Raw genomic sequence first — 14,303 nt, 5'->3', positions numbered from 1 at the left:
CTTGCACGGACCGATTGCCACCTTCCAGAGGCTTATGGACACGCGGTTACATCCTGTGTATTACCATTGACGACGTGGTAATACACAGTCAGGACTGGGAGGACCACCTCCGCAAGCTGCACTCTGTGCTGGCCAGCTTAGAGGTGGCCAGCCTGACAGCCAACCCAAAGAAGTGCCACATGGGACTGAACGAGGCTGAATATCTTGGCTACACCATCGGAAGCGGTCTGATCAAACCTCAGTACTACAGGCGGTTCATCCCAAGTTATGCCACCATCGCCACTCCACTGACCAACATGACTAAGAAGAGGAACCCGGTGAGGGTGGTATGGACATCAGAAGCCGAGGGGGCGTTCCTCCACCTCAAAGACACGCTGTGCTTGGAGCTGGTGATGAGAGCCACAGATTTCCAGCAGCCCTTCACTGTCCACACCGATGCCCCAGCACCAGCTTGGGGGCTGTTCTGTCCCAAGGGGACGGGTGGAGGAACATCCTGTCCTATACATAAGCCGCAAGCTGTCCCGACAGTGAGCGGAAGTATGCGACGATAGAGAGGGAGGCACTGGCAATTAAGTGGGCACTGGAATACCTGAGGTACTATCTCCTGGGGAGGCGATTCCGGCTGGTCACGGATCATGCGCCCCTCCAGTGGATGGCGGTCAAGCAAGACACGAACAGCCGAATAACAAGATGGTTCCTGTCGCTTCAACCCTTTAATTTCCAGGTGGTTCACCAATCGGGGAGATCCCACAGCAATGCAGATGCGCTATCCCATCGAGACCCGGAAGTCTCGTCTGGAGGAAGACGACACGACAGCACCCTCCTCAGGGGATAGATACTCAGTGTAAAGCCAATTAGTACACAGCTGGGCCCAGTAATTGCTTTGTGTCTTCCTCTATGGCAAGAACAAGTATGTGAACCCTTTGGAATTACCTGGATTTCTGCATAAATTCATCAAATTTGATAGGAACTTCATCTAAGTCACAACAATAGACAAACATAGTGTGCTTAAACTAATAACACACAAATTATTGTATTTTTCTTGTCTATATAGAAAAAAGACACAGCACACCAACACAAAATCTCATCTCAACTGTAAAGTATGGTGAAGGGAGCATCATGGTTTGGGGCTGCTTTGCTATCTCAGGGCCTGGACTGCTTGCTATCATTGACGGGAAAATGAATTCCCAAGTTTATCAAGACATTTTACAGGAGAATGTTAGGCTATCTGTCCGCCAATTGAAGCTCAACAGAGGTTGAGTGATGCAACAGGACAATGACCCAAAACACATAAGTTCATCAACAACAGAATGGCTTCAACAGAAGAAAATACGCCTTCTGGAGTGACCCAGTCAGAGTCCAGACCTCAACCCGATTGAGATGCTGTGTCATGACCTCAAGAGAGCAGTTCACACCAGAAATCCCAAGAATATTGCTGAACTGAAACAGTTTTGTAAAGGGGAATGGTCCACAATTCCTCCTGACCGTTGTGCAGGTCTGATCCGCACCTTCAGAAAACATTTGGTTGAGGTTATTGCTGCCAAAGCAGGGTCAACCAGTTATTAAATCCAAGGGTTCACATACCTTTCCCACCCTGCACTGTGAATGTTTACACGGTGAGTTCAATAAAGACATGAAACCGTATAATTGTTTGTGTGTTATTCGTTTAAGCAGACTGTCTATTGTTGTGACCTAGATGAAGATCAGATCAAATGTTATGACCAATTTATGCAGAAATTCAGGTATTTCCAAAGGGTTCACATACTTTTTCTTGCCACTGTATGTGTGCCAGGAGAGGAGCTGGGGGAGGATTGGGAGTAGAGATGGGGACCTGTGAAGACATTGTTTTTTCCTACCTCAGAGAAAGCTTCTGTGACTGGGCATCTTGTCTCTCTGTTAACCTAGGCAGGCTTTAGGTAGAGAGAAGCATTCCTCCTGTAACAGTTATGTGTAGACGATAGTCTAAGACAGGAGTAGGCGTTTGTTGTTTTGCTTTCCCTTTTTGGCCACAACCTTTTGGTCAACGGCTTAGTTTGTTTATTTATTTTGTTATAAAATCCTATAAATGCAAATTAATTACTTAAACTCATACGGCGTGATTTTCTGGATTTTTGTTTTAGATTCCATCTCTCACAGTTGAAGTGTACCTATGATAAAAAATTACAGACCCCTACATGCTTTGTAAGTAGGAAAACCTGCAAAATCGGCAGTGTATCAAATACTTGTTCTCCCTACTGTACATGTGATAAGCAGATGTTAGTGCGGGTGTAGCAAAATGCTTGTGCTTCTAGCTCCGTCAGTGCAGTAATATCTAACAAGTAATATCTAACAAATTACACACAAATCTAAGTAGGGATGAATTAAGACTATATACATATGGACGAGCGATGTCAGAACGGAACGGACAAAGATACAGTAGAATAGTATAGAAAATAATATATACATATGAGATGAGTAATGCAAGACATGTAAACATTAAGTGAATGAGATATCGTAGAATAGTATAGAAAACTGTATATGCATATGAGATGAGTAATGCCAGATATGTGAACATTAAGTGACTAAGATACAGTGAATAGTACAGAATACAGTATATACATATGAAATGAGTAATGCAAGGTATGTAAACATTGATTAAGATACCATAGAATAGTATAGAATACAGTATATACATATGAGATGAGTAATACCGGATATGTAAACATTATTAAAGTGACTAGTGTTCCATTCCTTAAAGTGGCCAGTGAACTACAAAAATCTCTGAAACTGGAAACACTTATCTTCCTCACTAGCTTTAAGCACCAACTGTCAGAGCAGCTCACAGATTACTGCACCTGTACATAGCCCACCTATAATTTAGCCCAAACAACTACCTCTTTCCCAACTGTATTTCATTTTAATTAATTTATTTATTTTGCTCCTTTGCACCCCATTATTTTTAATTCTACTTTGCACATTCTTCCATTGCAAAACTACCATTCCAGTGTTTTACTTGCTATATTGTATTTACTTTGCCACCATGGCCTTTTTTGCCTTTACCTCCCTTCTCACCTCATTTGTTCACATTGTATATAGACTTGTTTATACTGTATTATTGACTGTATGTTTGTTTTACTCCATGTGTAACTCTGTGTCGTTGTATCTGTCGAACTGCTTTGCTTTATCTTGGCCAGGTCGCAATTGTAAATGAGAACTTGTTCTCAACTTGCCTACCTGGTTAAATAAAAGGTAAAATAAAAAATAAATAAAAAAATAAAAAAATTCTAGTCTATGCCTATAGGCAGCAGCCTCTAATGTGCTAGTGATCGCTGTTTAACAGTCTGATGGCCTTGAGATAGAAGCTGTTTTTCAGTCTCTTGGGCCCAGTTTTGATGCACCTGTACTGACCTTCTGGATGATAGCGGGGTGAACAGGCAGTGGCTCAGGTGGTTGTTGTCCTTGATGATCTTTTGGCCTTCCTGTGACATCCAGTGCTGTAGGTGTCCTGGAGGGTGGGTAGTTTGCCCCCGGTAATGCATTGGGCAGACCGTACCACCCTCTGGAGAGCCTTGCGATTGTGGGCGGTGCAGTCGCCGTACCAGGTGGTTATACAGTCTGACAGGATGCTTTCAATTGTGCATCTGTAAAAGTTTGTGAAGGTTTTAGGTGACAAGCATAATTTCTTTAGCCTCCTGAGGTTGAAGAGGCTCTATTGCGCCTTCTTCACCACACTGTCTGTGTGGGTGGTCCATTTCAGTTTGTCAGTGATGTGTACGCCAAAGAACTTGAAACTTTCCACCTTCTCCACTGTGCACCCTCTGCTGTTTCCTGAAGTCCACGATCATCTCCTTTGTTTTGTTGATGTTGAGTGAGAGGTTGTTATCCAGGCACCACACTACCAGAACCCTCACCTCCTCCCTGTAGGCTGTCTCGTCATCGTTGGTAATCAAGCCTACTACTGTTGTGTCGTGTGCAAACTTGATGATTGAGTTGGAGGTGTGCTTGGCCACACAGTCATGGGTGAACAGGGAGAACAGGAGGGGGCTGAGCACGCACCCTTGTGGGGCCCTAGTGTTGAGGATCAGTGGAGTGGAGGTGATGTTTCCTACCTTCACCACCTGGGGGCGGCCCGTCAGGAAGTCTAGGACCCAGTTGCTCAGGGCGGGGTTCAGACCCAGGGCCTCGAGCTGAATGATGAGCTTGGAGGGTAGTATGGTGTTTAATGCTGAGCTATAGTCAATAAACAGCATTCTTAAATAGATATTTCTCTTGTCCAGATGGGATAGGGCAGTGTGCAGTGTGATGGCGATTCCATTTTCTGTGGATCTATTGGATCCTTGACTAGTCTCTCAAAGCACTTCATGATGACAGAAGGGATTGCTACGGGGTGATAGTCATTAAGTTCAGTTACCTTTACCTTCTTGGCTACAGGAACAATGGTGGCCATCTTGAAGCATGTGGGGACAGCAGACTGAGAAAGGAAGAGATTGAATATGCCCATAAACACCAGTCAGCCAGCTGGTCTGCGCATGCTCTGAGGACGTAGCTAGGGATGCCGTCTGGGCCGGCAGCCTTGCGAGGGTTCACACGCTTAAATGTTTTACTCATGTCGGCCACGGAGAAGGAGAGCCCACAGTCCTTAGTAGCGGGCCTCGTTGGTGGCACTGTGTTATCTTCAAAGCGTGCCTGTCTCATGTCTGAGCCGTTGAATTGCGACTCTACTTTATCTCTATACTAATGTTTAGCTTGTTTAATTGCCTTGCGGAGTGAATAACTACACTGTTTATGTTTTGCCATATTACCTGTCGCCTTGCCATGGTTAAATGCGGTGGTTCGCTCTTTCAGTTTCGTGTGAATGCTACCATCTATCCACGGTTTCTGGTTAGGGTAGGTTTTAATAGTCACAGTGGGTACTACATCTGCTATATACTTCCTTATGAACTCAGTCACCGTATCCGTGTATGCGTCTAGATTATTTTTGCAAGCTACCCGGAACATATCCCAGCCCACGTGATCAAAACAATTCTGAAGTGTGGATTCCGATTGGTCAGACCAGCGTTGAATAGTACGAAGCACGGGTAGTTCCTGTTTGAGTTTCTGCCTATAGGACGGGAGAAGTCAGATTTGCCGAAAGGAGGGTGGGGGAGGGCCTTGTAAGCATTCCGGAATTTTGAATAGCAAATGTCGAGAGTCTTAGTAGCGCGAGTAGGACAGTATGTTATGTTGATAGAACTTCGGCAGCCTAGTCCTCAGATTTGCTTTGTTAAAACCCCAGCTACAATAAATGCAGCCTCAGGATATGTGGTTTCCAGTTTGCATAAATTCCAGTGAAGTTCTTTGAGGGCCATCGAGGTTTTGGCTTGAGGTGAGATGTAAACGGCCATGGCGATGACGGAGGAGAATTCTCTTGGGAGATAATATGGTCGGCATTTAATTGTGAGGTATTCTAGGTCGCGTGAACAAAAGGACTTGAGTTCCTGTATATTCCTATAATTACACCATCAGTCGTTAATCATGAAACACACCCCTCCGCCCTTCTGCTTCCCGGGGAGATATTTATTCCTCTCTGCGCGATGTACTGAGAATCCTGCTGGCTTTACCGTCTCTGACAGAATATCCAGAGAGAGCCATGTTTCCGTGAAACAAAGTACATTACAGGCCTCGATGTCTCCCTGGAAAGAAATCCTTGCTCTAAGCTCATCAACATTGTTTCCAAAAACTGAACATTAGCAAGCAATATACTTGGAAGTGGTGGGTGGTGTACGTGCCTCTTAAGTCGAACCAGCAGCCCGCCTCGAGTGCCTCTCCTCTGCCGGTGATATTTTGGATTGGCCTCTGGAATAAGTTAAATTGCTCTGGGGAGAGTGAACAAAGGATCTGCTCCAGGGAAGTCGTATTCCTGGTTGTAATGCTGGTAATTCTGGTGAGTTACCGCCGCTCTAATATCCAATAGTTCTTCCCGGGTGTCTGTAATGACACAAAACATTTCCTGAGCTAATAATGTAAAAAATAGTACTTAAAAAAACGAAATACTGCAAAGTTTCCTAAGACCTATTCGAACACAATTTTTTCCAAAAGTTTGCTGAGCACTTGTAACAGGCTGATTGGTCGGCTGTTTGAACCATTAAAGGGTGCTCTGCTATTCCTGGGTAGCAGAATGACCTTTGCCTCCTTCTGTGTCTGAGGGCATACACCATCTTCTAGGCTTAAATTGAAGATGTGGCAAACAGGAGTCACAATGTATTCTGTTACCAACCTCAGCAACCTTATTTACAACACTTTTTTCACCTCTTCCATGAGGGAAATGTCACAGAGCCATAGAAATGAGGGGACAAAACACATTACGAGATTAGAAACAAACCGTTGGAAAGAGTTCTGACATATCCTACTAGTAAGTAGAAGGACTGTTACTTCAATTACATTTCACTCAAGTAGAAGTAAAATTACTGGTGTAAAGAAACCATAATTTAAAAAGTACTTGGGGTAAAAGTAATTGATTTTCTTTTAAAATAAAAACATTGACCTTGATAATTAGCTAATTTCGCTAAGGTTACTTGAACGTTGTTAGACATGATCTTCTCCATGCATTACATCGAAAAAGGAAGAGAGGAAATGAATGTACAGTAGGAACTAAGTTCATTTATTTTATGAGTTGCAACAAGGCACATCTGTATTTAGAAAACATTAAGGATATATATAAAAATGTACTATTAACATTTGAAAATAAATTAAATATTCAAAGAAATTAAAATCAGGGGTGGAAAGATTACTGAGTACTACTCAAGTACGACACACTAGTAGAAAGACGATGGCCAAAGCTTACTCATGATGTTGCTTCATTAAAAGGACTCGCAAAACACCGGTCTCAACATCAACAGTGAAGAGGCGACTCCAGGATGCTGGCCTTCTAAGCAGAGGTGCAAAGAAAAAGCCATATCCCAGACTGGCCAATAAAAAGAAAAGATTAAGATAGGCAAAAGAACAGACACTGAACAGAGGAAATTTGCCTAGAAGGCCAGCATCCTGGAGTCGCCTCTTCACTGTTGACGTTGAGACTGGTGTTTTGCGGGTACTATTTAATGAAGCTGCCAGTTAAGGACTTGTGAGGCGTCTGTTTCTCAAACTAGACACTAATGTACTTGTCCTCTTGCTCAGTTGTGCTCCGGGGCCTCCCACTCCTCTTTCTATTCTGGTTAGAGCCAGTTTGCGCTGTTCTGTGAAGGGAGTAGTACAGTGTTGTACAAGATCTTCAGTTTCTTGGCAATTTCTCGCATGCAAAAGCCTTCATTTTTCAGAACAAGAATAGACTGACGACTTTCAGAAGAAAGTGCTTGGTTTCTGGCCATTTTGAGCCTGTAATTGAACCCACAAATGCTGATGCTCCAGATACTCAACTAGTCTAAAGAAGGCCAGTTTTATTGCTTCTTTAATCAGGACAACAGTTTTCAGCTGTGCTAATATAATTGCAAAAGGGTTTTCTAATGATCAATTAGCCTTTTAAAATTATGAACTTGGATTAGCTAACACAACTTGACATTGCAACATAGGAGTGAGGGTTGCTGATAATGGGCCTCTGTACGCCTATGTAGGTATTCCATAAAATACAATAGTTACAATAGTCATTTACGACATTAACAATGTCTACACTGTATTTCTGATCAATTTGATGTTATTTTAAATGGACCATTTTTTTGTTCTTCTTACAAAAACAAGGACATTTCTAAGTTACCCCAAACTTTTGAATGGTAGTGTATATACAGTACCAGTCAAAAATTTGGACACACCTACTCATTCCAGGGTTTTTCTTTATTTTTACTATTTTCGACATTGTAGAATAATAGTGTAGACATCAAAACTATGAAATAACACACATGGAATCATGTATTAACCAAAAAAGTGTTCAAAAAATCAAAATATATTTTATATTTGAGATTCTTCAAAGTAGCCACCCCTTGCCTTGAAGCAGCTTCAGAAACCGCCTTAGAGCCAGCTGGCTAATCTTTTGAATAAGAAAAAAAAGCAGCAACAATATAACATTAGCTAACTAGATAAGGTTAGCAAGATAGCTAGCTAGCTAGATAAGGTTATGCTCGCTATACTGGAAGCTGTCAGTGCCCTATTTGTTTATGTTTATCAACACCATGTGGAAATCCCCACACCCAATTTGTGAATATGTATAAGTAGCCTTCGTCACTCTTCGGAGGTGGAACCTAAACGTGTATTTCCTCTCTAGTACATGAAATTACGTTGTAATAGTGGCGGCAACTTCCTCTTGGGGGACCTTTAACCTCTTGAGCTTATGGCTCAATACTGCCCCCGTTGGAGGAAGTGCGTGCCCATAGTAAACTGAAAATATTTTTTTCCAAAATTGCTAATATATGCATATAATAATAATTATTGAATAGAAAACACTCTAAAGTTTCTAAAACCGTTTAAATTATGTCTGTATGTAAAGCAGAACTCTCAGGGCAGCCTTTCTCCCAAACTCTCTCTTGTCAAGAGAAAAGTTGGGTCAACTTTGACGTCATCGCCCCCACCCTTCCCAGGCAGCTACCGATCTGGGAACAGTATGTATTTGTTCAGCGCGATGTCTGCTTTCAATTGGCACGTTCATTGTTTGAATTTCGCGCTCCCTCATCCTTTGGCGGGCGAAAATGCCCGGTTCACTCTCACATACATGCACTCTATTGCGCGCGGCCGATTTGGGGAACGTTCTTTTCCAATAGACACCAGTTGAAGCCGGTTCGTTTGTTCGCGATGATCATTGTTTTACATGATAAAAACATCATTTTGCTCGATTCTGCACTTAGTTTGACCAGTTTAGTCAACATATAATATGTAATTTTGAAGTTTGATTGCGCAAGAGTGCGGGACCAGAAGGAGCAGAAGTTATTTTGGGTGCATTTCAGCTGAAGCTGTTAGCATATGCTAATACAAAGACGCACAACTTGAAACCAAACGATGTATTGGGTAAGTATGACTCCTTCTACGTCTTCTGATCGAAGAACATCAAAGGTAAGGGAATATTTATGTGGTTATTTTGGGTTTCTGTGGACTCCAAACGTAGAGGAGACACTGCTAATATCTGAGCGCCGACTCATAGCATAGACTAGTGAACGAATTCTGTAACGTTAAAAATAAATGTAACACAGCGGTTGTATTAAGAAGAAGTGTATCTTTGTAACTATATGTAGAACATGTATATTTAGTCATGTTTATTGCTTGTTATCTGACGTTATCTGTCCGAGCTATCATAATTTCTCCGGACATTTTGAGTAGCATTTTTTGAAATGTCGTCATTGTAAACAGAGATTTATGGATATTAATGGCATATTATTGAAAAAAAAAAAATGTACTGTGTAACATGTAATATTACTGTCATCTGATGAAGATTTTCAAAAGGTTAGTGAATTATTTATTTTTTAATCCTACTTTTAAATTTTATATTTTCTGGGACAAAATGGCCGCTGCTTGCATTTTGTTTCAATATAAATGTGTGCTATGTTTTCGCCGTAAAACATTTTAGAAATCTGACTTGCTGGGTAGATGAACAAGGTGTTTATCTTTCATTTGAGCTATTGGACTTGTGTAGGTGTGGAGGTTAAATATGTCTAAGAATATTTTTTCACATTTTGCGTTATGCTAATGAGCTTGAGCCGTAGTCACGATCCCGGATCCGGGATGGGTAGCATCAAGAGGTTAAATACTGTCATTTTAAATCATTTTTCCTCAAGTAGAAGTACAATTACTGACTTTGAAAAATACTCTGAAAAGCTACTCAATTACAGGAACAAGAGCAGTTCTAATTCATTACTTCAAACTTCTGAAAATAAATAAGTATTTTCTAAATTTTCTAAACAAAATTTAAACATGGAAACCGAGGTCATTGAAAACTTGAATGTACTATTTAAAATGCATTTTTGCTGTTACAAGATGGGATAGTCAGAGCAACAGTTAATCTAGCTGTCTGTCAGTATTTTTGTTCTAGATGATAGATGAACAAGTCTTACGTACGTACTCAGATTTGAGAAGCTCTCAGCAGGATGATTCAGGCAGACCTGTGCTGTTGAAAGACATTGGTGTTGAGTTCACAGCTGGTCAATGAGGTCGACAGAGTGAAGAGGAGGCATCAATGAGAATTGTCTCATTCTGGAACAATCAGTGACATTATGTTGCTTTAAAACCAAATCACTAATATATTTTGATACTGATGGTGGACATGCTTTGATTCAAATGTTTAACAATCAAATGTGCTGAAGAAAGCGTGTTTACCCATGTACCAGATTCCTGTGCACTTGTGCAAATACCAATTGTATTGTGGTGATGAAAAAGTGTCCAGAGGTCTTTACTGGTCCTCACTGAAAGGAAGCATCAGGTGAATGAAGTCGGCGTCCATGAAGGACACACCTGTGAATACCTGGCAGAGAATAAACCCCTCTGTTTGCATACCTCCTTCTTTTCACAATGACATTCAGAATGGCCTACACATCAACAAAGCTATCATTTAAAATTGGGAAAATAAAAAACACACAAAAAAGCTAAAGAGGTCGTGGTTTACCCAAATGTTTACCTTGCTGGTGAAAAGAGAGGGATGCAGGGTGAGAAAAGAAATCTGTGTGATGGGAAAGTAGCCAAGGCCTTTAAAGTCTGCCACGGAGCCGTGACAAAAGCGGCCTAATCTCGGTGTTGTCTTTCGGCCTTTCTTCACACATCCTGCCAAGCTGTCTGACAGGAAAGGAATCTTTCCACAGCCCCGCTGACATCACTCAAGCATGGGATGGAGTCAGGGCCTTCAAAGGCCCTTCACATGCGGGACATCTGTGTGAGTGTGTGACTAACAGAACATGAGTGGGCGCGCCACAACCACCCCGCCCTTTACCTGCTCCTCTTTTTACACATAGACCACCCTAGAGGCAATATATATTCTTCCAAATACAACAAATCCACAATGTAGATCCTTATCCCCAAAAGTTGTATTCAAATTCTCCCCTAAAGAAAAGTGTTGAAATCAGAGGCTGAGTCCATGGTAGCATAGTGGATTATAGTGTCACCCACTGGCCACTGGTTCACATCACAGGTAGCTGGTGTCAGTAAGGCAACTGAGCCTGAACAGTAGTGTAGGGGAAACACATTTTACCCCGTATTTTTTTTTGCTTGCCAGTTTACCTACCTTTAGTGGACAAATGCATTGAAAGTATAGGGAGCATAACTTTTTGTCAGCTAATTATACTGCAAATCACAACCTCTAAACGTGCCAATCAGATGAGTAGTTTGTTAATGATTGATGACTCAGGGGTACAGTAGTTACAGTACAGATTTTGTGATTTCAGTGTCTTACTGGCCAATTCATTACTGAGAGATCCATTTGATTGTTTTGTTTAATTTTTTTTTATTTGTTATTGTGACAAACTTCATTGAACCAATTAAATAATACTGTATGTAGCCATTAAAATGACAATGTACACGCAACAGTACAAACACACCCAACAGCTTCAAATCTCTTCTTAACCCTGTGTAGTGGATTCAATTTCAGACCAATACTTCCTATTCCACAGCTCATCTCTCCACAATGAAGAGTTCAACCATTACCAAGTGACTTGATACTACAGCTAAGTCACTCATGCAGAGCATTGAAGTGGATCAGAGATGTCTCCATGAGCCATCACGATGGCTGGCGCTTGGCGGTGTTATGGTGGAGGGCAGGTGGCCCCCAGAGAGGACATGGACAGGGAGGACATGAAGGGGTGTCCGTAGGCCGACGGGGGCTTGAACATGGGCGTCTCCCACCCTGTGTCCCTACGATAAGGCAGGTTAGGGGTCATTTGCATCTCTGCCAGATGGCTGGGAGGAAAGAATTCAAGGTATCAAAGTTATTTTATTGTGTCAAGGCACACTGGTTCTGATTATAACAAGTGATACCTGACAGTGACCGAGCGAGCTGAGTGGTTGACCAGGGTGTTCTGATTGGTCGATTGATCTAAGACGGTACCTAAAGATACAATATTTAGAATTTATACACCACAAGTTCAGCAACACCCTAAATATCGAATGCTAAAACTCACATATAGTGCTTACAGTCAGACTCATAGAAGAGTCTACTAACCACAAACGGAAACATACAGAAGTTGAATCCATTGAAGCGTTGTGCTCTTATGTTAGCAGTGAACAGCTCCACGGGTATCTATCTGTCTGACTGTCTATTGGTAGAGTACACACTTAGAAAAGTGGTTTCCTCTAGGGTTCTTTGGTAAGGGTGATCCATAATGACTTAAAGAACTCTTTGAACCGTTCATTGTTTTTTTTTGCAGTTCAGAAAAGGGTTCTTTAACCTTTTAGCGATAATTAAAATGTAGGGGCGGTAGCTCATTAGAATATTTTGGGACGTGGTTTGCTCACAGCTCTTTTGTGCAACCGTGAGTGAGAGCGTCATTCCAGTTGATCTAATCTGTTGTGTTATGTTATTGCAAGGCCTTATGTCAATTGAGAACAGTTGACTAAATCAGTGGTTCTCAATTCTCTCTTCGGGGATCCACAGCCGTTCCAGAGCTAGCCTACCTGATTCAACTTGTGAATTAATACAATAATAACACCCTATGGATATATAATATGGCTAACCAGAATTTTTTTTAACTTTATAGTTCTTCAAAAGGTTCATAGATTTTTCCCTTATTAAAAGTTATTTATAGCACCACAGAAGTTCCATTTAGAACTTTCAAAAAAGGGAACAGCAACAAAAAGGGATCCACTATAGTTACAAACCAAATAACCATTATTTGGCACTATATAGAACAATTATTTGTGTGTGTGTGTACAGTGGTATAGCAGATGTACCCATCCAACCTGTTTCTTCTGTTTCCAACTCACACCATCAAACACGTAGATCCCCGAACGCAGCTCACTTTCCAGCCCACTTTCCAGCTCACACTCTCAAACACCTAGATCCCCTGAACGCAGCTCACTCTCCAGATCCCAATCACCTGAATTCTAATCACCTGTTCACACACCTGTATGTCATGACCACACACCATTTAGTTCAGTTCTTTGCACCCCATCACTGTGAGGTATTGTTTATTTTGTGACACACATCTTTCAGAGCGCTGGGTTTCCTGTGATTTACACATCCTGTGTATGATATTTTTTGCCTGCCTCACTAACGACGCCTTTTGTCTATTCCCTGCCTTTACTTTAGATTATCGGATTTCCTGTTATCTACCTAGTGCCTGATCTGCTTGACTATGTTACTAGCCTTTTCCCTGCCTGTACTGTTGCCATTTTGGACCCCCTGTGTATGACCACCTGTCTGCCACTGGACCCAGCTACCTGCCTCCTCCTGTAGTCCTTTGCAATAAACACCTGCTGCGCCCTGTGCTTGAAACCAACTCTCTGTCTCCCTTCATGTTTATTACACAGCCATCCTGTGGAGGACTGATGAAGGACAGCCTTTGGACACTTCCAGAGATCTCCGGCTGTTCAATGGAGAGGAAGACTTCAGTTTGTACAAACATACGTTTCTATCATTAAAACCAATGACCGTTTCAGTATGCTGTAGCCTTCATCACTGGCACAAACATCAAATAACGATTTGGATTCAGGGTAAACATCTAATTTAATATTAAACAAAGTAAGCATTTGTAGTGCAATAATTAAATGTCAAAATGAACCATATTTGAATTGAAAAGGTTCACATACTTTCCTAAACAGACCCCTGCCATCCACTTCAATGTTTTCTGCCCTGAGGGGAAATCCCATAACATGGCATGTCACATTTAATTCTCATAGAACCCAGGAAGAAAGATTTTGGAAATGCTCACTCAGACATAATGTTCACAAGCCTCCCTGGCTTATTCAGGTGAGACGGGTGTGCTACTGCAGGGCAAAACCAAACAGCAGCTAAAGCTAAAATGAGCTAGGCCAGTGGTCACCAAACTTTTCAAGATACATTTTTTAAGTTGTGTTTAAAAATGTACATTAACCTAATAAAAATGAGGTTTGTGCAGTAGGCCTAATACAGTATCACAGCATATTGGTTATATGCCTGGCCTGCCAATATTGTTATTCTCAGACCATATTATATTTCAAAACTCCAGCTTTGATAACAAAATAAATCAATTGGTGTAGCACTTGCGAGGCACAGCTGAGCATAAATTTAAATAATTTGCTTTATTTACTGGATTGATGGTACCTGCATCTGATGGTCATTGTGCTTTCAAGACAACTGGGGGAATAAACAAGGCCAAATCATGACATCAGTGATCTTCTGGTCGTTAAGTCGGAGCTCTAGAAAGATGACAGAGTTTCCAACTTGGAATTCCGAATTGGGTGAC

Source organism: Oncorhynchus tshawytscha, linkage group LG21 (assembly GCF_018296145.1).
Source record: "Oncorhynchus tshawytscha isolate Ot180627B linkage group LG21, Otsh_v2.0, whole genome shotgun sequence".
NCBI lineage: Eukaryota > Metazoa > Chordata > Actinopteri > Salmoniformes > Salmonidae > Oncorhynchus > Oncorhynchus tshawytscha.
This window is presented reverse-complemented; position numbering follows the sequence as displayed.